We start from the raw sequence: 22,063 nt of genomic DNA, 5'->3' as shown, positions 1-22,063 counted from the left end.
TCCAAGGGCTTCCCTTCTCTAATACTCATCTGGCATTCCATGGCAAAGAACCTGAAACAGCCCATATGCAAGCCAGTATTAATGCTACACCTATTTTTTCCTAAGAGGCAAATCTCATAATAAGAATACCACACACCATTTGCCCATATTTTTGCCTTAGCACCAAGTTAAACAGTCATGAATTTGTCCATTCTAGAAATTCATATTACCGTATGTACAGGTTAACTCGTGTTATTTGGGAACCTCAGAATATTAGACGCCAGAATCATCTGCTGTTTCTAACACTGCTTCTCTGCTTCTCTGTTGTTATCCCTAGTCTAAACCAGCCATGTTCGACATAAAAATAAATAATAACAAAAAATTTTTAAAAAGGGCACAAGGGACAACAGATTAAATAAAACCGAAGAACAAATTTGAAGAATAAAAAACTAGACAGAAGGCTAGCATGAGACTGCGAAAAGGCACAGCACAGACTGTGGGCAATGGGTCCATGTTCTACCGAGAGGAAAATATTCTCTCCACACGCAGGTTTACTGCTGCACAGCAAGAGCCTGTAACTGCTCTTCTATAGAAACCTCTGACCACTGGAATCCCCTGTAATTCAATAAACTCTCAGGAGCTCAGGAGTTACCCAGGCTTCATTCATCCTACTGGGCTCATTAACAGAAAACTCTTCATGTTTTCCCCACTAGCTAAGAGCACATTTTCTGGTGGGTGGCATAGTAGAAGTAGGTTCTCTTTTAAGACATGAACATCCTAGTTCCATTTCTTCTCACTTCTCCTGTGGGTGGGATGCCTGCAACCAATACAATTCAACCAAGAGAAACGTCTAAAATATAGTTCAGGTTCAGTTCAGTTCAGTCGCTCAGTCGTGTCCGACTCTTTGCGACCCCATGAATCGCAGCACGCCAGGCCTCCCTGTCCATCACCAACTCCTGGAGTTCACTCAAACTCACGTCCATCGAGTCGGTGATGCCATCCAGCCATCTCATCCTCTGTCGTCCCCTTCTCCTCTTGCCCCCAATCCCTCCCAGCATCAGAGTCTTTTCCAATGAGTCAACTCTTCGCATGAGGTGGCCAAAGTACTGGAGTTTCAGCTTTAGCATAGGTCACCAGTTTTATACACAATGTGAGTGCTAGTCTTGTACTGCAGGTTTATATAATTAAAAACCTACACTTTTACTTTTGGCACTACTTCATTTACTTCTGTCATGTCTAATGAGTGCACAAGTTCCAAATCAACAATACACTAGTCTTATCACTCATTCTGGTGAGATATTTTGTAAATGGTGAGCTAATAAGGACAGGGTCACAGACTGAAACACATCAATTAGTTTTGCTATTTTTCAGGGCTCAGTGGGCACAGTCAACAAACTTAACCTTGGCTAAAAAAATTACAGTGATCATGTGAAGCTTTATGAGAGTGAATATATATGTATCACCTATATTCATGACTATAAGAAAATATAATAACTAAACACAGTAACAATAATACTGTCTTTCACTAACCCTGAAAATGGGTCTCTCTTCCAAAAATTTCTTTTAAAGAAAAAAGTCAAGAACAAAAATGTTTAAAACATAAAGGAAAAAATAATACGTTACAGCACACAAATCAGATTTTAATGGAAATGACTATTGTTATAGTTTATACACAAGTCTGTAGTAAAAAAAAAAATAGTAATTGTCATCTTGCTGATTCTTAACTACAGGTCAGGGTGAAACTGGTCAAGTGGAGCCAGGGGAAAACACATCAAAAAAGAGAGTAAAGGAAACAGTTCCTAGACATTTGCATCTTCAGACATCAGTCAACACAGCATCTGAAGGAATGAAAAGTAAACATTTCAATTCTTAACTCTAAGACTCTGCTTGGACCAACAAATCAGTTTTCTCTAGTAGACATTCCCCCTTGGTTTCTCTAAACTCTCACTCCTTGTAGGTACACACACACACACACACACACCAGTACCCCCATAAGCACTTGTCACTAAGTTACCACTTTCAGAAACTGAAAGTCACCAAATCTTCTGGCCCCTACCCACTAGATTGAACTTTTAGAGTCAAATAGTCAAGCTTAAAAAAAAAAAGGGGGGGGGGGGCAGGGAGGATGGGAAGCCAATAAAAAATGCTCTATAAAATGCTATCCTAGTCAATAGTCAATATCTAAGTCATTAACATAGATAAGTGTTCTGCTACAAGCTATAATGTGCAGAAAGTCACAAAACTAAATTCTTACTATGGGTTATCAATGAAGCACTAGCCCAATAACACACCCCAACAATAAGAGCATTCTGGAAACTTCTAAACGTAAAAAATAGCCTAATATAATCTTTATATAAAATGCAACTGCTTTAAAAAAAAAAAAAAGCCTGCAATCTGAGCACTTCTTACTGCTTCTTTAAGTTTATGGGTTAAGGATAACTATCCTCACTTACGAACAACAACAAAAAAAATTGGATCTTAAGAAAATACGTTACCTAAAATTTCATCACTTTTTACCATCATCATAGTCCTCAATTAGAATAGCAACAAAATAATGAGCAAATACTCACTCCAGCACTACTTTATATTCACATCTCATTTAATCGGTATAGACACCTTATCAGGTAAATGTTATCATCTTCATTTCAGAAAATAGTAGACAAGCTTAAAGAGGTGAAATAATTCGCCACAACTCATGAACTGGAAGTCACAGCACTGGGATTTCAACTCAAATTTGTTCAGCTTTATACATTCAACAATTGTACTGCCATCCTTTGGTTTTAGAACCACATTCAAGTATTTTCCAACCAAAGATTTCAGAAATAATACAAGACTACCTAATTACTATACTGCCAAACCCACAAAAAGTTGACTGTAAAATCCTCACTCTTTACAAGGGGAAAGAGAAACAAAGTCACCTGCTTGGAGTCTCAGACTGAACTGCCAGAATAAAAACTACACACGAATCCTGGCTGTTTATATTCTGAATTCTAACTATAAGGTAACACAGACTCCTAACACATGTAGCTAGGACAGGTAAAAATAATCCCAATATTTCTCATTTCAGCTAGTATACATTCAAGTTAGTGACACTGTGATACAATCAGAGCTAAGTTTAGAACAAGTAGTACCTCAAAAGGGCCAACCAGCTGGAGACAAGCTTAGCACTACATATGAGGAGCAGCATGAAGTACTTTCTGGGATACTTGTACACTGTGTAGCACTGAAGAAAGGATGGCTGTAACAAAGCAAGACAGAGCAAGACTGCTCCTAAGTGCGTGCACGCAGCGCTGGTGGGACAGAACAAGACAAATTCTGGTGGACCTTAAAATCCAGACGAAGTTTAAAATTGACTCCACAGGTGATAGGGCCCTAATGTTACCTCTTCCCCAGGAACACGACATAAGAACATCTGTATGGTTCACATTCGTTTCCAAAGACATTTTTCCCCTATGTATTTATTAACTCATTTGATCTTCATACGGTTCACGATCACGTTTATGATCAAGTTCATAAACACGATTTGAAAATTCAACTGACCTGGGCTGGAGACAGAAAGACAGTGAGATTGTTATATGTGAAACATGCTTTCTCACACATGTCACTTCTAATAAACTGCTCGACACTGGAAGGCAGGAAGGCCAAAGACGATCACCCCCATTTTTCAGATTGGGAAACCCAGGAGGCAATAAACGGGCTACAAAAGATAATAGATCCAGCAAGTGGCAGACCCGAGACTCTACCCAGGACATCAGATTCCAAATCCTGTGCTTCTTCCCTACTCAACTCTGAGAAGAGGCTTTTATTGATAAAGAAAACTTTAAAAAGCGGACTTGGAGTTTTCCGAGGGTGGCCCAAGAAAACCAGGAAGTATACCCTCCCTGGCGAACAGACAGTTCACTCCCAGCTCATAGCCCGGGGGCTCCCAGCCAGCCCAGCGGACTCGCTCCAGAGGCTCAGGGCTCGCGCCCCGAAATCGCCCGAAGCCCCGGGTGGCCCCCGCTGTCCAGTCTCCTACCCACTGGGGAGAAAAAGGGGTCCCCAAGTCCCCACTCAGTACCTGTTGAAACACAGGAAAGGAACTGCCCCTTCGCAGAGAGTATCTAAGGAGAGCACCCAAAGCAAGCACGGAGCCCAGAGAAGGAAAAAGGGGTCTGAGACGGTCCTCCGCAACCCAAGGGCCGCAGGGGTCGAAGGGCGGGAGCCGGCCACGCGTCACGTGAGAAGAAAAATACCGGTAACAAAAGGGGAAAGCAAGCTTGTCCCAAGAGTTGACGGAGACGTGGAAGCCACGAGCCCCAGGCTGGAGTGCGGAGGGAGGGAGGGACAGGTACGCGAAACAACTCGTTACCCGGGGCGCCTTAGCTGTCCGCATCCGCCGCCTCCTCCAAGCTCTAGCTCTTCCGCTCGAGCCTCCGAGACGTGCGCCAGGCCTCGGCTCCGCCCCCAGCGCTGCGCGGCCTTCTGGGGACTGTAGTCTCCGCGAGGCCGGCCTGCGTAGGCGGCCTCCGGGTCACGTGGGGGGGAAGAGTAGGCAGAAGAGCGCAGCCCCCGCGATGTGTGCGGTGCTGTCCGCTCACTCTTCCCCTTCCCGCTCAGCTATAAAGGGGTCAGAGCTCCTAACGTCCCTCACAGACGTACCATCCCTCCTCTTCACAGCAAACCTTCTTGAAAAAGGTAGTCTGAACTCGCTGTCGCCACTTCCTCCTTCGTCCTCTGCCCGGCAGCTTCTGCCCCGAAAGAAAGTGCCCTTGTCACCGTCATTCACTGAAGGTAGTTTCAAGTCACTGCTGCTGCTAAGTCGCTTCAGTCGTGTCCAATTCTGTGAGACCCCATAGACGGCAGCCCACCAGGCTCCCCCGTCCCTGGGATTCTCCAGACAAGAACACTGGAGTGGGTTGCCATTGCCTTCTCCAATGCATGAAAGGGAAAAGTGAAAGTGAAGTCACTCAGTCATGTCTGACTCTTCGCGACCCCATGGACTGCAGCCCACCAGGCTCCTCCATCCATGGGATTTTCCAGGCAAGAGTACTCGAGTGGGGTGCCGTTGCCTTCTAGCTTTAAGCACCATTTGATGCTGTTGGACATTATCACTTATTTTCTAACTATCTTCAGGTTTTCCTTCTTCCTCTCTGGTCATTCTTCTCCGTCTCCTTCAAGAATTCTTTTTCTAACCTGCTTCTTAAATATCAGAGTTCTTGGAGAACACTAATATTTAAGTCTCCCTTTGGGCTTCCCTGGTGACTCAGATGTAGAGCCTGCCTGCAATACGGAAGACTGAGGTGCAATCCCTGGGTTGAGAAGATCCGCCGGAGAAGGAAATGGCCACCCATTCCAGTATTCTTGACCTGGGAAATCCCGCGGACAGAAGAGCTTGGCAGGCTCCATTGGGTCGCAAAGAGTTGGACACAACTGAGCAACTAATATTTTCACGTCTAACAAGCACCTCAAATGTAGCAACTTTAAAAGTGACTCTTCCCTCCTCCCTGTTCACTAACATTCACTCCAACCTTCAACCTAGATTCCTCTGTCTCACTTCTTCCACTGGGTCCAAATGGGCACCAGATTGTGTAGATTCTATGTCCTGAGCGTCTCTTGAATCTGTTTCCTCTTCACACCCACCTCCAGAGATTTAAATCAGACCCGTCTCATTTTTTACCTGGTTACAGCATGGGCTTCCTTACTGGGCCCAGCACTTCAGCACCTCTGCGAGTTCCTCCCCACTGCCATCAGCACCTCTGTGGGTTCCTCCCCACTGCCATCAGGCCTATTTATGTAACCAGAAAAATTTAATCACATCACACTTTTGGTTAAACCAATTAAAGGATCCACTTGATTGGCTTTGAGAAGAGAAAAGGAAGGGTATCTCTTGAGTGATTTTTACAAAACATGGAGGCCAGCCCCACTAAGTCTCTATCCTTATACCAGTAAAATTAAATCATGTCACACTTGGGAGCTTCCCTGGTGGCTTAGATGGTAAAGCGTCTGCCTACAATGCGGGAGACCCGGGTTCAATACCCAGGTTCAATCCCTGGGTTGGGAAGATCCTCTGGAGAAGGAAATGGCAACCCACTCCAGTACTCTTGCCTGGAGAATCCCATGGACAGAGGAGGCTGATAGGCTACAGTCCATGGGGTCACAAAGAGTGACGCGACTGAGCGACTTCACTTTCACTTCCACACTTGGTTAAACCATTTAAAGGATCCACTTGATTGGTTTTGGAAGGAGAAATGGAGGTGAATTTCTTGAGTGGTTTTTACAAAACATGGACACCTGCCTTACTACTTTCTCTACATCCTTGTGGTTCAGAGGTTCAGGGAAGAGAGACTTATAGATCTTATTTCAGGGTAAGTGGACATAAGCATGTTTTAAACGTTCCCCAGGTGATGCAGTCTTTCAACAAGATTGTATTTTGTTGACTGCTCTGTAGGAGGCTTTGTGTCGGATACTAAGAAAATAATAGTAAACAAGATAGTCCCTGCCCTTGTGGAGTTTACAGTCTCTATGAAGAGACAGACGTTAATCAAATGATTCCATACCAGAAAAAAATGAAACCCACAAAAACAAAACCCCACAATTACCAGTTGTGAATTATGCAGGAATTATTATGCAGGGAAAATGATCAATTCCTTTCTCTTTCCCTCTGCCCACCATTCTATGCTGTGAATCAGCATAGCTCCTCAGCCTATCAAACACGGCCTGGCAGAAGCTAATCTTCCTCCACGCCCTCCTACATACTTTTAGACTTATGGAACTGCTGAGTTGCATAAATTGTTCCTCTGTTTGGAAAACTCTTACCTTTCTCCCTTGACTAACTTCTACCCAGTCTTACTCTACTTCACTGCATTCAAAGCAAACCCAGTAGAATTCTGGCCACAAGGAAACCCTTTCTGAGGCTTGAACTAATCAAGTGGTAACTCCTGGACAACCAGAAATGAGCTGAGTTAGAGAAACCAGGAACAGTTGAACATGGGCTACTGGGAACAGGGCTCTGTTAGCTATTTTTGGAGTTAAAAGGCCTGAACCAACATACCCGGCCTTCAAAATACGAATCAAGTGTCACCTCCTCCAGGAAGCCTTTGCTGAGCTCCCCAGCAAGAACTAATGGGTTCTCATTGCACCCATGCAGACCTCTCGTCCAGTGACAGGCTAGAGGCAGCTCATAACAGCTTTCATATCCGACTCTTTGCGACCCCATGGACTGTAGCCTCCCAGGCTCCTCTGTCCTTGTAATTTTCCAGGAAAGAATACTGGAGTAGGTATATCTTATCTCTTCTCCAGGGGATCTTCCCAACACAGGGATCAAATCCAGGTCTCCCACATTGAAGGTAGATTCTTTACCGTCTGAGCCGCCAGGGAAGCCCTTTGAAAAACTGTTTTTACGAGTCAGTTTTTAAACCATTGGTAACTTGAAATCAGCTCAGATGGGAGTATCTACACCACCATGGAAATCAACAAATGACAAATCACGTTCTTTTTTTGAGAGTCAGTTTACCAGCATATCACTACCTTTGTCACAAAATGTATCTCTACATTATGTTGCGATGATTACTCTCCTTTGAGAGACAAATTCTCTGTAACAACTTCATTTAGCAAGTATTTGGTATTTATTACTGTGAGCCAAAGACTAGCAAAATTCTGAAGGGATTTATAGTGGAGAACAAACATGTTACAAGGCTCACAATCTAGCAGATATGACAGATTGTAAACAAAGAACTGTGTACTTACAAATTGAGCTGGGATGCTTTGTTGTGGAACATCCTAGCAAAGAGTGGTTGGTGGGCATAGAATACTACGCTACTTTAACAAGGTGGTCCAGATCACCTCTCTGAGGTTCAGAGTGACCTTTCCCCTGAGCACTGAAGGATGAGAAAGAGATGGTCAAGGGGAGAACCAAGGAATTGATGTTCCAGCCAAAGGGATGAGACCACACAGAGAACAAGCTAGGTTGTGTGAAGGACAGAACGGTGAGGTTTGTGGAATAGTATGAAAGGTAATTGTGTGTCGCCTTGACTGCGTCACTGAGTAACCAGATCAGACATAATTTGTGGGTGTGTCTGTGAGGATGTTTCCAGATGAGACTAGCTTTTGAGTGGGTGGACTGAGATAAGTAGCTTATTTGCCCTCCCTTATGTGGGTGCCTGCTTGCTAGGTCACATCAGTCTTGTCTGACTCTTTGTGACCCTATGGACTGCAGCCCACCAGGCTCCTCTGTCCATAGAACTCTCCAGGCAAGAATACGGGAGCGGTTTGCCATTTCCTTCTCCAGGGGATCTTCCCAAACCAGGGATCAAACACTCATCTCTTACGTCTCCTACACGTTGACAGGCAGGTTCTTTGCCACTGGGAAGCGGGCATCACTCAATTTGCTGAGGGTGTGAACAAAAGAAAAAATTGGGAAAGCGGGGAGTCATTCTGGTCTTCTATCCTTCTACTCTCTCTGGTTCTCAGGCCAGGACTGGAATTACACCACTGGCTTTCTTGGGTCTTCAACTTGCAGACAGCAATTGTGGGACTTCTCAGCCACAATAAAATCACACAAACTAATTCTTCACAATAAATCTTGTTTTATATATGCGTATATACATGTGCATGTTCAGTCGCTTCAGTTGTGTCCACCTCTTTGAAACCCTGTGGACTTCAGCCCACCAGGCTCCTCTGTCCATGGGATTCTCCAGGCAAGAATACTGGAGGAGGTTGCCATGCCCTCCTCCAGAGGATCTTCCCGACCCAGGGATCCAACTCGGGTCTCCGGCATTACAGGTGGATTCTTTACTGCTAAGCCACCAGGGAAGCCCCACATATATACACACACATACATATACATAGGATATAAATATATATATATATATACATACACCTATACATATAGGAGATACACATATACCCTATTGGTTCCTATTTCTGTGAAGAACCTCTTCTCATACAGATGGGGAGAGTGTGGGTTGAGTGATTCAGATGACATGACAAGATGATTGGAATCAGGTGTGCACAGCCTTGAGGCCATGGTGAGGACCCTGGACTAAATTATAGCCACTGAAAAGCTTAAAACAAGGGGTTAATGTTATCTGATTGACTTTTTTTTTTTTTTTGGCCTTGTCTTGGGGCCTGTGGGACCTTAATTCCCCAACCAGGGATGGAACCATACCCGCTGCAGTCAAAGTGTGGTGTCTTAACTACTGGACCCAGGGATGTCCCCTGCTGCTGCTGCTAAGTCGCTTCAGTCATGTCCGACTCTGTGAGACCCCATAGACAGCAGCCCACCAGACTCCCCCGTCCCTGGGATTCTCCAGGCAAGAACGCTGGAGTGGGTTGCCATTTCCTTCTCCAATGCATGAAAGTGAAAAGTGAAAGTGAAGTCGCTCAGTCGTGTCCGACTCTTAGTGACCCCATGGACTGCAGCCCACCAGGTTCCTCCATCCATGGGATTTTCCAGGCAAGAGTACTGGAGTGGGGTACCATTGCCTTCTCTGGGGAAGTCCCCTGATTGACATTTTTATATAGTCACTCTTGTTTTTGTTTGGAGGACGGGAGTTGAAGTAGCAACCCATTTGCTGCAGTAATCTAGGAAAGAAATAATAAAAGCAAGTGCTGGCAGTGAAACAAGGTGGGTGGACCTGACGTATATTTTGCATCTCGAGTCTACAGGACTTGCTGACGACCAAACGTTAGGGGAGGATGGGCTGGTGACGGAAAGAGGACCCAAGGGCAGAAATTATTTACACTCCTCTCCATATCCTCAGTCCCTAGATCAGGGTCTGGCACATAGTAGGTGTTCAAGAACTGTGTGCTTAATAAATGTATCCACTCTTAAGTGCTAAGCTTTGTGACCCATGGCTATCACCGTTGCTTCGCACAGGGCCTCTACTAGCCCATATACTATTATGCAAGTTAGAAAGAAGGGTCCCTTCCTCCATGTGGATGCTGTCCATCACCAGGGAGCACAGATTGATGAGTAGAGCATGAGCTATGTTTCAGCTCCCACTTACCCCCTCAGCTGGCACCCGTGTGCAGTACACAGCCTGTACAACCACATATGGCAGCCCTGGCTTCACATCCCTGGGAGACTGTTCTGTGGCATTAATCCTAGTATTGATGGGGAGAATTTCAGGTCTGCGGGGGAAGAAGCTGCCTGCCCGGGGTCATCATAACTGCTGCCGTGACTGTGCCTCAAGCCTTTGCCCTCTGAATCCCTGGGGGCTCTTTAACTTTGGAGCCACATTGTCACTCCCAAATCACTCAGCCCATCAATAAAGAGCTGAGCTCAAAATGGTGACTTTGCTTCCTTGAGTTTCTCATCTGTCTCAGTTACTATTGTTAGAGTATTTCACATTTACATAGTATCCAATATGTGCCTTACAAAATACAATAAAGGAACATGAAACCAAAGGACCTTGATTTTTTTTTTAACCGAATAAATAAGGAATGGCTGGTTTAAAGGGCCCTTAGCTCTTGGATTAAAATGAACTGTGTATATTGGTTTGAGGTGATGCTATAAGTAATACAGAAGAAAGTACTCCCATGTGCAAGCTGTTTTTTCTTTGTATCCCTGACCAAAAGAGGAGGGGATACTTAAGCAGCTGGCTTTAGAAATATAAACCAGAGGGTAGGGGGTCAAGGACATAAGGAAGGAAAGAAACACCCTAGAACAGGAAAAGAATTCTCCCTTTAATAAATAATAGCGTTTAACATTTAACAAATGCATATTGTGTGCAGGAGCTGTGCTAAGCCCTTGATGTACCTGATCTAAGTCAGTCCTCACACAACCCTACAAGGTACAATCCATTGTTACCATCATTTCACAGTGGAGGGAGCCCAAGGCTGTGCAGCTAATAACTGACAAACCTGAGATTTGAGCCAAGGCAATCTGACTCTCGAGTCTGAGCTTCAACCACTAAGTTACACTGCCTCTAACTCAAATGTTCGTGATGCCAGCTCCCCTCTTTCAGACCCTTCAGAGTCCTCGGGTAACTATTAATAGAGGATATCTGGTCCTCAGACTTTTAGAGATTCCATGTTGCCTCGCTGTTCAATGATCTGGGCTTGGTCATCTCCAGCCTAGTTTCAAAACGGACAATTTGAACAAGGCATATATAAGAGAACTCTGCTGGGGGATATTTCACAACTCCTTGGAATTTCAATATCCTCCTAATATGATACCATAATTACCTAGATGACATGGAAGATGGAAAAGGAAAAGTTATCAGGAGAGAGGGACTAAATGAACCTGCCCCTTGGAAATGTGAGCCCTTATTGGTGCCCCCTAACTTAAGAATTCTTTCCTTTAGTGACCTTCATCAATAAATGCAGAAAGATCCAGATTTTATTGGGCTTTTGGGTACTTGGATCCTTCCCTCATGACCAGCATTAGTAAGTGTTATTATCTAGAATTTTATCTGTCTTAGGTATCAACTGGAGTAAAAATAAGACTTTTTAGGACAATAGGAGGGCAAAATATCAACTGGGAGAACTCCTATTTAATTCATGAGGAAAATAGGATAGGGGACTCTGATGAGCAGCAATGACCTCAGACTCCACACCTAAGATAGCAGCCCAGAAAACTCTCCGAACTCTAATTGAAACCACCTTTAAAAGGGCATGGCAGTAACTATTGTTTTGGTTGACTCTGGACAGTGAGGTCACACATCTGATGCTCTTATCCAACTGTGAGCTGTGCTGGTACCTCCAACACACACACACACACACACACACACACACACACTCAGTCTCTCTCTGTCTGTCTCTCTCTCTCTCACACACACACACACACACACACACACACACACGTATACACAATTAGCTTTCCTGCACCAAGTCTAATCTATCCACCTCTTGACCTCAAGGCTTGTCTGGCTAAAATATCCAACACCACAAAGCTTCTTAGAGGAAAGGGCTAGGTGATATTATGTCCATATTCATCTTGATCATCTTGATATTCACTTGACTCCTTCGAGCTATAACTGAGAAAATATTCTAATAACGTCTACTGCTTAGAATTTCCTGGCTCAGCTCCGACTGAGTCAACTATTTAGAGCTGGGCTTTGAGTTCCAATACAGCAGCATCCATGCCTTGGTTTTAACATTCTCAATACCTACCTCCAGATGTGCAGCAAGACACCTCCCACCCCAGGGGGCCACTGGGAGCCCCTGGTGCACATAGCACAGAAGCTGTAGTTAAGCACTGATTTAGAAGGCAAGGCAGTGTGCGTAATGGGACAAATTTGAGACCACTGTGGGGAAACTTTCTATTGCTATAAAACATAATCTTGAATATTCACTAAACCTCAGTTTCATCATCTGTAAAATGGAGACCCACCAAGGCCACCTGTTTCACTGGGTTATCATGAGGATTAAGTCATACAGTGGATGGGAAATGGTTTGGTAAATTATAAAGTGACAACAAGGAAAGGGGGCGTATACATTACACAGGGTTTTGCTCTTAAGGGACAGGGATGACTAGGGAATAAACAGATTTTTTAAATTGCAACATTAATTCTTTTCCCTTAGAAGAGTAGTAGGGGCACTTTTACAAAGTTTCCTTCCTGGCACACAATCCCCAGTCCCAGACTCTTTCCCACGGCTCCACAGCACTCAGTTACAATTCCTTATCCACAGCACCCAGCACCGAGCCTTGCACACAGCAGAACTCGCTAAATTTAAACAATCATCTTTTTTCCTCAGCAATAGAATATCAAGAATTTGGCTCGTTAAAAAAAAAAAAAAAAAAAGAATTTGACTCAACATGTCACAAGGGGTTACATTCTCAGGGATAGTCTAGAATTGGTAACCCAGCCCCTTATCTAGGGCAGTGGCCCCTCACTGAACTCAAGAATGCAAGCAGCCTGTTTCCACATAAACAGAACTTGTTACGCTCCACACTGCCATGTTATTTCACAACTCCTTTCCTTTGTACGTGCTATTCCCTTTGCCTGGAATGCCCTTTCTCTCCTTCCTCCATCTCCACCAGGACTTAACTCATGGCACTGCCGAGAAACTTCCCCAACTTCCCCAGGCTAGCAAGTCACTTCTGCCTCCTCCTTCCCGTGAGCTCTCATACTCTTTGGTTATAGTGCTCCCGACCAAGTCATAATGATTTATGTGTGTCTCAGCCCCACCAGAACACAACGCATGGCACGTGGGCCCCACACTTGTTTATTGGAGAAACTAGTCCTCTCTCTGTTCTTTTAGGCAGGGCTGGGAATGAGGAGGCAAGAGTAAAAGCCAGAGGAAATCAGGTAACCACCAACTTTTGTTTACACTCTTATTTCTCAAGAACCCTTTCGCAGACAGCCCCTCACCCCCACCTAATCCCTTTACCTCCAGAAAGAATCTTGCAAGGCATATGATGAATTGCCTGGAAGTAGGCAGAACTTCAAGAGTAATTCCACTTGACTTGGTGCCTCTATCCACCTTTAACCTGGTTCAAAATGGTTCAAAATCTCTGAAGCTGAGTAGCTTGGGTTTTAATCCTGGCTCTAACCAATTCCTGTTTAACTTTAAGTAAGTTACTTTATCTTTCAGTGCCTGTTTTCTGGTGTACAAAATAATAATAGTAACAACATTGCAGAGGTGGGCAAGGGTTATAAGAACTAAATGATACATTCTATGTAAAGCACCCAGCTCTTGGCACAAAGTAAGCACTCTCTAAACAATAGCTGGTTTGTAACAGTCCAACTGTCTGTAACAGTCCAATCTTAAGGATAACAAGCTCATTCTATTTAAAACTTCAGAAGGCTGGATTTGTTCCAATATGTCCTCGTCAGGGAGGGGGCACTGGGCCCACTCTGGAGTTCTGTCTGGAGGCTCATACAACGGGTCTCATCGACCTTTGGTTCTAATATGGATCCATCCCTTCCCAGCCGCGGCCCTCGCCTAAGTAGCTTATCTTCGCAAAGCCTGATGTCCCCAGTAGGGCTAGCAGTACTGAACTGTCTCACAAGGGGGTGCCGAAAAGATCAATTCGTGTTAGCAAAGTGCTTTGGAAATATAACATGCTAAATATTAATGGGTCTCTCTGAGTGTCGGGAAATGTGCAATCTGAACTCTGCTCAGGGCAACTGAAGGTGGGGAGAGCAATTCTGGGCAGCCCGATTGCCACATCCCTGGTCTAATCGGGAGGTGGTGCTGATGAAGGAGTGAGTGCAGCGAGCATCTGGGGGCTGGGCACGGCCCGGGGTGACCGCTCTGGGAGGATGTTCTGAGGAAGCACCTAATCCACAAATAGACAGAAATTCAGGGTAGGTTCGGGGCAAACCCAGAAACATCCGCAGGCTCTCTTTACAGAGCAGACACAGGCTCACTGCTTGCTGTTCTGACTCTCTTGACTCAGTTCTGAAAAGGACAGCACTATGAGGGGGTCAGCCATCTGAGTTCTTGCCCCGCTCTCAACCTCCCAAACCCCACAAGCAGAATGATAAGCAGCACTTTTGTTCATCTTAGCCAGACATCTCAGTGCAAAATCTTTAGTGTGACCAGACAGCAAGGACTCTGCCCCAGACACTGCTAAATAGCTCTGGAGTAAGGCTTCTTTAGGGCACTGCTCAACTGTCACCTCTTCCAGGAAGACTTCTTATATCTCACCAGATTGAGCTGGAAGCTCGTCCCTGGGGCATCTGTGGGGGGTTCTGGGCTGGTTCCTATAAATGCACGCAGCAGACACGGTCAGTGAGTGCTCTGCCCACATAGACCTGGCACCGTCATTTCTACACACACATGGCTTTCTGCCTATAGCCACGCAGGTACCTAATCAGAGGCCAGGGCAGACGAGAGGGTGGGAGTCGGTGGGCCAATACCTCAGATCCTCACCCTCAGAGGGGGCAACACTGAGACAGTTTCTGCACTAGCTCTGAGACATCCCCCCTGGAACTGAGCCCCTGTGACCCACAGCAGAAACCTGTTCATTAACTCGCCTGGTATTGGCTTCCTTTTCTTCCCTGTTTCAGCTTCAACTCCTCCATGGGTGTTTCCTGAGATCGCTGCCTGGGATGGTTTGGGTGGCGCCTCACCTGACACACTGCACTCACCCTGCGGTAAGGACATTATGTTAGTGCTTCTCTTTCTCACTGGACATAACCTGAGGGAAGAGACTGTGTCTACTTCATTTTTTACCCTCAATGTTTTGCTTCATGCCTGGTACATAAGTACTCGGTAAATATTTGTTGAATGAGTGAATGAGTCGAGCGCTGGGCCACAGGATGATATTAATAATAATATCTGGCCCTTATGAGTTTCCTGGTTATTCTCAGGACCAGCCCAGGACCAAGGAATCCTGTCCCAGGGCTTGGAAGGAAAGAAAATACCTGTAATAACTGAGGACGAGATGGTGGGATGGCATCACTGACTCAAGGGACATGAGTTTGAGCAAACTCCAGGAAATAGTGAAGGACAGGGAAGCCTGGCATACTGCAGTCCATGGGGTCATAAAGAGTCTAAAGCGACTTAGCCACTGAACAACAGTAATAACTGAACTTTCCAGATATGGTCAGAACTTGCTTGCATGCCTGGTAGGAGTGCCCCAAGAGCCTTGCATGATCCTGCGGCTCTGGCCTCAAGGGGTCCATCACACGCCGAACAGCACCTTCTGTGTATGCAGCAGCAAATGGTTCTTTCTCCTCATGCCAGCTCCTTAGGCTACTCTCTTTTCTGTTCTTCACATTAAAAACAAAAACAAAAATGGAAAACCAAAAAAAAAAAAAAAAAAAAAAAAAAAAAAGGCTGGCTATTTTTAATGAATTTTCTGCAGTGGTGCCTTTCTTTCTGATTTTTTTTTTTTTACTTTCTCAATGCTAAAAGAAAGGGAGACACATGAATCTGTGAGAATAATGTCCAAAAACTAAAGCTAGAGAAGGATCCCAATGCTCTAGGAAAAGCTAAAAGCAGCCAAAGGGACTCAATAGCCATGCTGGCAAGAGAACATTAAGAGAATTAAGGCCACTGTTGGCAGAAAGTGTGGAAATATTCAGGTGATAGAGACAAAGAGGTCAAACTAGTCCACGTTTGTTTTTTCTCACCTTCTCCAGTCTTTACAAAGGTGTTCAAACTAGAACAGTACGATGATCAATCTAAAAATATAGAATTCCCGCAGAAGGAAAGTGCCTAAGCAATTTACAGTGAGGGAACATCATAGAAATTCAATTATTGGCATTTGCGGAAAGAGAGAAACAGAGACAAAGAAAGTGAGAGAGAACTAGCAAGAGTGCAATTTAAATAGTCTAGCACATTCTGCTTGCCTTTCCACCTACTAAGCATATGCCCCGGTATGAACATGAGATGGGAGATAATTAATCACTAACATCGATTGTAGTACTATGTGCCAGGTGCTCATCTAAAGCCTCATATGTGTTAATGTATCTGGTCCTCAATGTAACCCTATGAGGCAGGTATGCACTGTTATTACCCCCACTTTACAGATAAAGAAACTGGTGCATAGACAGGTTGAGTAACTTGCCTGTGGTCACATAGCAAGTGGTGGAGCCAGGATTCAAAATTAGACAGTCTGGCTCCAACACTCACTAGACTCAGTTCCCAAATACCTCTTATAGGCAAAGCATCCAAGGGGCTGAGAGAGATTCAGGTAGTCAGAGATCCATGTTTTTCATACTACTGGGCTTTTAATGCAAACAAGCCAATTTCTTGGGTGCACAGCTACAGAATCAGTGATTTGTTGCAGTGCTAACGATATTCAAGGAAAGTTCCAATATGTCACTTTTCGCTTTCTATGCTGACTTGAGAATGTAACCTTCATGCTAGATGTGCATTCTTTGTGCATGCAATTTGTCTAGGTCCCTAAGCCTGGGAGGAAAATCTCCCAGACAGCTGAAAGAATTTGCAAATCTGAGAACCACCGTCTAAATCTTTGAGAAATCTTAAAAATTAGGAAATGCCACAGAATTTCAAGTGAGAAACCTTTTGGGCCCCTTTCAAAAATATGGGACTTGTTTTGAGAATCAATAGGCAAGAACACTGGCTGTTACTAAGAATGACTGCTAAAATAGGTCTTCAGGATTAACTCGTTTGCTCACTTCACACATATTTACCTGGTACCTGTTGTGTGCCAGGCCCTATTCTTGGCACTGAGAAGATAGCAGGAACAAAACAGATAAAATCCATGCCTTATGTTCTACTGGGAGACTGTTGGTAATAAATATAAAGATAATAAATATAAAGATATATGTCATTACAAAGACGGCAGGAGAGGAGAATGGAAAGGTCTTGCTGCGCAAGTGACAATGGGGCTGAGACTGTGTAAGTGGGGGATCAAGCCATGGGGAGACCCATGAGAGGGAACACCCAGTACTGAAGTCCTAAGATAGCAACTAGCAAGTTCAAGTACAGCAAGATGGCCTGTGTGACCAAAGTGGAAAAGTATGTGTTTATGTCGGCGAAGAGAGGTGGCCAGTGCCAGGCCACACACAATCCCATAGGCCACTGTGAGGACCTCAGGTCCATTTCTAAGTGTGTTGGGAAACTTGGAGGGTTTTGAGCACATTACTTAACATGAACTGATTTTGTTCTATAGAGAGAACTGGCTGCCATACAGACACAAGAATAATCTGTATTCTCCTCACTAGAAGTAACTACCTTTTCCTCTGTGTTTGCATACCATTTAGCCCATGTCCCAATGATAGTATTTGTTTTACTCTTTGGTGTGTTTCCCCACCAGACTATAATTTCCCAGGAGACAAAAGTCTGAGGTTATTTGTCCTTGTCCTTCTACCTCAATTACCCCTGTGGAGTGCTCATGTTCCCCGGCACACATGTGGCCCTACACACACAATGCCTAGGACTGTGCTGAGCAAGTGAAATGCTCCATAACCCTGAAAAATGACCAGCATTACAACCAGGAAAGTTTCAACTGAAAAGGAGGAACTTTTGAACAGGGAAGTCGTAAAACTGAAAGGTCTGCCTTCAAAAATAAAATTCCCCATTAGAGAAGATGCTCAAGACCTCCCATCTTTTGCAGGGAATGTGATAGCCTGGTGATTTCATCATAAGATGGGTGATTGTGACTTTTAAGAATGTGTGGAGCTCTGAGCTTTTGTAATTCTAACAATAATGGTTAAGTCATGAAAAATAAAGGATTTGGTCCATACAAGAGTTTGCATAATCTACCCCAAATAAGTCGTGGTCACACTTTCACAGGGGTTCTTGCTTTGATAAGCCTTGTCAATTGGTGAACCCCTTTTCACCCATCCATGTTGGCTTGTGCTCTGATTTAGTTAGATGACAAATGAAGTGCTATGTGTATCTGGACACCACAATTTAAGAGGAATATAGGCAAATTGGAGCATGACCGTGGGAGGCTAACCAGAGAGTGAGGGATCTGAAAAACCAAATGCTATAAGAAATGACTAGAAGCACTTAGAAGATTTCCTCTAGTAAAAAGAAAGACTAAGGTGGGAAGGGGGCAGTAGGGTGGAGGCATGACAGCCTCTTCGAAGAGTGAAAGGAATGTCATAGGATGTGGGGAAAGCCTTACTGGGGTTGTCCAGAAGGCAGGTATAGGACCAAGTGACAAAATTAGAGCGAGGCAGACTTCTGTCCTTCTAAACACTCTCCCAGCACCCAGCCCCAGGCCTTTCCTATAGTAGCAACACAATGTGTTTTAATTGGATTGGAGTTCAACAACTAAACAGGCTGAAAAGCCTCTGGAGCAGCCGTCGAGAAAGCCATGCAAAGGAGTCCTACTGGAATGATGTTAGATTGGATTAGATTGGAAAAGGCAAAAAAACGTTCACATTAAGTCCCAGCCATGAACTGTTGGCAGTAGCTGCCTGAAACACTGGTGAGAACATTTTGAGGTTGCATCTCTTCCTGGCAAACAAGTGTGTGGATGCCAATGGCAATGTCTGTTGTGGGTAGAGGAGTAGGAAACAGAGCGAGAATGCCAGCCCCAGCGTTGAAGGACGCTTTCAACCCTTCAATCGTGTGTTCCTCTGTTGATGTCACTTTATATATTGGGCTTTTGGTGACCTGGGATACAATCACAGGTGTGACATTCAATATAGTGTCGTTCAGTCTGCCAAATGGGTACACGCTGTCATAGTCTGCAAGACCAGCATGGAGCCTCCATCCGTGGGCTCTGTGGCTTTCAGATCTGCTCAGAGACCTGGGGCAGCCAGCATTGATCCTGTTTGTTTCCCTAGAAGGAACAGTATTGATCTACTGAGCCATGAAACCTGCGCCTAGTTCCAACAAGCAATTCCCTTGTCTTCAGTGGCCATTTCAAAGTCCCTTAGACACTCTACTTCTATTTGGCTCAGCCTCCAGCTAAAAGTCCACTGACGCTGGGCATCACTGAGCAAACCCCATTTAATCAATGTGACCCTCCTTTTTCACCTTCAAACAAAGCCAGATTGAACACCTACTTCTTAAGTGCCAGGAACAGAACTGGGCACTTGGTACCAGGCTGGCTTCAAATCTCAGTTTGGTATAGACAGCTGAAACATGGACAAATTACCATGTTTGATATAGACAATACTGGCAAAGAAAAGTGAAGTTGGGGCTAGGTGATGGCAGAGGAGGGGGGCCGAACTCTTCTGGTGGGCTGCTCGTAGCTGCTGGGGGTGCCTTGAGAGAAGGCTCGGTGAAGGTGAGTCTTGAAGAATGAGTAAAGACCACTCCTAAAGCAGTTTGTACAATGTTGTAGTTTGTAAGTCACCTCCAGTGACCTAATAAGAGTTCCAAAGTTTGATCAACAAAGTGTACAATCAGGGCCTGGGCTGGACAAAGTATGAGGAAGATAAAGTCTGGCATTTCCCTTCCTTCTGGACCCTCTCTTTCAAACATGGACACACCACCTCAGGCCCAGGAGACTGTCCCTTCCTCTCACCCCAGCCCACCCCAGAAGAGGGCACTCTGAATGCTCACACTGCCCCTTCAAACGCAGGGCTCGTCCATGTAGGGTTCTTGGGCCCTACCTTTACTAAGCTCCAGAACACTTAGGCTCCTGCCGTCAAAACTGATCTTCCCCACCATGTCTGTAGATGCATTATTTACAAAAGGTGGAAGCACCGCAGTGTTCATCGATGGATGAAGGGATAAACAAAATGTGTAGATGTACAACCTGGTATTACTCAGCCTTAGAAAGGGATAAAAATTGGATATGTGATACAGCATGGGTGAACCTTGAGGACATAGTGCTAAGTGAAATAAGCCAGTCGCAAAAGGACAAAAGCTGTATGATTCCATTTTACGAGGTACTTAGAGTGGTTAGGGCTTCCCTGATAGCTCAGTTGGTAAAGAATCCGCCTGCAATGCAGGGGACCCCAGTTCAATTCCTGAGCCAGGAAGATCCACTGGAGAAGGAATAGGCTGCCCACTCCAGTACTGTTGGGCTTCCCTTGTGGCTCAGCTGGTAAGGAGTCCACCTGCAATGCAGGAGGCCTGGGTTCAATCCCTGGGTTGGGAAGATCTCCTGGAGAAGGGAACAGATACCCACTCCAGTATTCTGGCCTAGAGACCAGTACTCTTGCCTGGAAAACCCTATGTACAGAAGAGCCTGGTAGGCTACAGTCCATGGGGTCGCAAAGAGTCGGACATGACTGAGTGACTTCACTTTTCACTCACTTAGAGTGGTTAAATTCACAAAGACAAAGTAGAATGGTGGCTGTCTAGGGCTGGGGGAGGAGACAATGCAGAGTTGTTGTTTAATGAGTACAGGGTTTCAGTTTTGCAAGAAAAAAAGTTCTGGATATTGGTTTCACAAGAATATGTGTGCTTATAGATGAAAGTGAAATTGTAAATCTCTCAGTCGTGTCCGATTCTTTGTGACCCCATGGACTCTAGTCCATGGAATTCTCCAGGCCAGAATACTGAAGTGGGTAGCCTTTCCCTTCTTCAGGAGATCTTCCCAACCCAGGGATTGAACCCAGGTCTCCTGGACTGCAGGCAGATTCTTTACTAGCTGAGCCACGAGGGAAGCCCAAGAATACTGCGGTGGGTAGCCTATCCCTTCTAGCTGAAATTTATACTTAAAATAGTTAAGATGATAAAGTTTATGCTTATATATTTTGTATGGGCAAGCATGCTCACTCAAGTCCGACTCTGCAACCCTATGGACTGTAGCCCACCAAGTTCCTCTGTCCAAGGGATTTCCCAGGCAAGAATACTGGAGTGGGTTGCCATTTCCTCCTCCAGGGGGTCTTCCTGACTCAGGGATCAAACCCGTGTCTCTCATAGCTCCTGTACTGGCAGGCAGATTCTTTACCACTGAGCCACTGGGGAAGCTTATATATTTTACCACAATTAAAAAACTTTTTATTACAAAAACAGGGCCTTCCCTCGTGGTCCAATGGTTAAGAATCTGTGCTCCCAATGCAGGTTTAATCCTTGGTCAGAGAAGTAAGATTCTACATGCCTGGCAGTGCAGCTAAAAAAATAAATAAAATAAAAACAAAAACAAACTGTATAGTACAAAAACAAACAGAAAGAAAACAAACAAAAAAGCCTGCTCTTCGGAACTGAGTACACGTTCTTTCATCCTTCATCCTAGAGCCTCTCATTCCATGACCTCTGCCAAGAGAGGCTGGTCCAGCCAGCAAACTGACTGTGCTAAGAGGGTGATAACCGGATAAAGCGATTCCCCTCCCAGTTAAAACACTGTAACCCAGTTCTTCTGAAAATCAGAACTGGAACCCAAGGGTCACAGTTAGCAGAGAAGCTTGAGGAACTGTGACAGCCCTCTCAGGGAGAGGTTCAAAGCTCCATCCGAGGAAACCCGTGTTTGCCTTCATCCCTGCTTTACCTCTACCCTTGGCACTGAGCCTGGGGATTAGGAGACTCAAAATGATTATATTTTCCCCAATAACAGTGAATGAATAAATTAATGAGTAAATGAAGCCGGGTCCTTTAAATGACACAAAGTAGGCGGTCTTGAGCACAAGGCATCCTGTGGGAAAATGGTGTCTTTTCTACTTGTGTGCTGAATGAGTTGGTCTTGTCTGTTGACAGCCCGTCTTTTGGAGGCATTACCTCTCCCTCATTCCTGTGGTCCGAGGGACTGTCAATCACTGTGTCCTTCCCCATGGACCACAAGAGTTGGCATGTGACCCAGGCTGAGCCAACCATTATCCTGAAGTTTTGA

General features: G+C 44.9%; 1 protein-coding gene across 11 annotated transcripts in view; it reads right to left on the bottom strand.

Annotated features, from left to right (window-relative positions):
* Positions 1–5,736, bottom strand: part of R3HCC1L (R3H domain and coiled-coil containing 1 like) — a 72,364-nt gene extending 66,628 nt beyond the window's left edge. For 3 of the 11 annotated variants that reach the window (XM_025274337.3, XM_025274333.3, XM_025274339.3), the window contains exon 1: positions 4,331–4,477. The gene's annotated coding sequence lies outside the window, so the exon portion shown is untranslated. Of the gene's footprint in view, positions 1–4,039; positions 4,201–4,330; positions 4,478–4,620; positions 4,804–5,638 lie in introns of those variants that run through there. The other 8 variants (XM_044935352.2, XM_044935355.2, XM_044935350.2 and 5 more) reach the window with 7 other exon arrangements.
* Positions 5,737–22,063: the final 16,327 nt, after the last annotated feature.

Source organism: Bubalus bubalis, chromosome 23 (assembly GCF_019923935.1).
Source record: "Bubalus bubalis isolate 160015118507 breed Murrah chromosome 23, NDDB_SH_1, whole genome shotgun sequence".
NCBI classification, from domain to species: Eukaryota; Metazoa; Chordata; class Mammalia; order Artiodactyla; family Bovidae; genus Bubalus; species Bubalus bubalis.
The sequence above is the reverse complement of the archived record's forward strand: the minus strand, read 5'-3'. Positions and strand labels throughout refer to the sequence as shown.